Raw genomic sequence first — 2,278 nt, forward strand, 5'->3', positions numbered from 1 at the left:
TCTGCAGCATCGGTTGGTGGAATAAAATCCTCAAGAACTGCTGCTCTCACTATTTTGAATCCAACAGACTCCAATCCGGTTCCTCTGAAAATTCTTGCCTGTCTATTCAGGTCTGCCAATCCAAATCAGAAATTTCAGGAGTATTCCTTCGGCTAAAACCTAATCTCGGCATAATCTGTCACAAAACTTGGTCTCTGGTAGACCACGGACTCGCTGACAATTCGGGATTTAAAAAATTGACATATATGTAAATAAAATTGCAAAGAAATTAGATTTAATTTAAGTTTGTAAATACCATTCAGTATGCCAATTGTTCCATTCATTCTTATGGATCACGGCTCAGAAAATACAGAGTTAAATTCTGACGAATAAAGAATTGGAATTTATTATAAGAGCGGCATAAAAACCCCGCTATTTCGTACGTTTGAACTAGCCCAATCCGTTCAGTCCCTAGCTGTTCAGAGGAAACCACAACTACTCCGAATATTTACAAAGAATCTCAATAAATTTGGACATAGGCTGCCATTAAAGCTAATCTTGGGCAGCCTGAAGGAAAGGAAACCGGATGCACCAGGCTTCCCAATGCATAGAAAAGGGACTTCCTGTTTATTTACTCAAGCAAAACAAAATCAAAATCCCCAAATGAAGGGAAGTTCTCTAAATTTGATGAAGACTGCCCGCTCTCGGCTTCTTCCAGAAGTGAATCCAACAATATCCAATTCTGCTCCTCCGTACTCTGTTCGCTTTCTACGCACAACTGCGATTTTAAACCAGAAAATGTGTTGCTGTAGTCCAGTGGCTGCCGCAAATCTTCCAGTGCAAATTTGGCTGCTACAGCTCGAATCTGAGGAGGAGATAACGAGGAGGCCGACTGAATTTCGGGCAGAGAATTGGGGAAATTGAAATTGGCATTGGATCCTCTGAGGCAAAACACTGCACAATCGAAAGCACGGGCTGCCTGCTCGGCTGTATCGTAAGATCCCAGCCAAATCTTGCCTTTGCCTTTGGAATGGGGCATTCTCACTTCGGATACCCATTTCCCCCATTTCCTCATTCGGGCTCCTTTGAAATGTGGCTGCATCTTCTCGATACTGTTTAGGGGATTCTGCTTCGCCAAGGATTTCACCATGTTTGATTGCAGGAAACGCAGGGAATCAAACTCTGGAGGGAGATTGTGAAAGGGAGCCTTGCAATTGTAAAGTAATATGGCTACAGGGGCAGCCAGTAGCTTGTGAGATTCGAACTTGTGATGAGCTGCCCTTTGATTTCTGTACTAATAAATGGGAATTTGCAAAATGGGATGTACATAAACTTGCGATGGGCTGAAGGGAGAACTGTTGTAAAGAATGAGTGTGCAAAATGGGGGATTTATAGACGAAAAATTCAACTGCTGCTACGCACGCGGACTGTGAGCTGTATATAAGGAAACTTCTGCGCGTTGAAAAGAACAAAATATCTCAAATTAAGATTGGGACACGTGGGAATGATTGATAGGCTCGTCTTATAAAGTTAAAAGAGTCGTTTCTAGGTGCTAGCTTTTATATACATTAAATATCTTTTAATGGACACTCTTTTTTTTCTAACACATAACTTATGAAACTTCTACACAACTAGCAGTCGCATCTTAGTGTGCAATAAGTACGCCAAAAAGTTGTGCAAGGTCAAAATTAATCTTCTTTTGTATACATCTATATAGTATATGCTATAAATTGATGACACCTCTCTATATATATCTCAAAATAGATTTATGAGGATATATATTTTTATTAATAACTTTTAATATTGATAAGTAGGAGATATTTTCCACTGCAAGTCAAATTGTGATATTGCTATTTGGATTTAACTATGTAGTTTTTGAGTCAAACTCATTGACCCATATTTCATGAGTAGTGATTCACACATGAATCCATCTCTAATGAGAATAGATGGAACACTTATCACTCATTGAATCTAGGTGATGCTCACAGAGGTGAAGCATTGGGACTTCCCAAGAGGTCACCCATCCTAGTACTACTCCAGCTCGAGCACGCTTAACTACAGAGTTCCCTCCATGGTTTAACCCACTCTGCTTGCAAGCTCATTTGCAAAACCTTCACCAAGTGCAATTGTGCCTTATAAACCATTCATTAGAAAGCCCCTTAAGCTCATCAATTGATAAGTACGAGATATTTTCCACAGCAAGTCAAATTGTGATATTGCTATCTGGATTTAACTGTGTAGTTTTTGAGTCAAACTCATTGACCCATATTTCATGAGTAGTGATTCACACATGAATCAA

General features: G+C 39.7%; 1 pseudogene across 1 annotated transcript; it reads right to left on the bottom strand.

Moving 5' to 3' along the window:
- Positions 1 to 257: 257 nt before the first annotated feature.
- On the bottom strand, positions 258 to 1,335 carry LOC149572161 (ethylene-responsive transcription factor ERF018 pseudogene; annotated as a pseudogene). Its single transcript, XR_016358926.1, has one exon. The product of XR_016358926.1 is annotated as an ethylene-responsive transcription factor ERF018 pseudogene (transcript).
- Positions 1,336 to 2,278: the final 943 nt, after the last annotated feature.

The sequence above is a fragment of the Cupressus sempervirens genome, chromosome 2, assembly GCF_028749045.1.
Source record: "Cupressus sempervirens isolate cs-2001-9-10 chromosome 2, ASM2874904v1, whole genome shotgun sequence".
NCBI classification, from domain to species: Eukaryota; Viridiplantae; Streptophyta; class Pinopsida; order Cupressales; family Cupressaceae; genus Cupressus; species Cupressus sempervirens.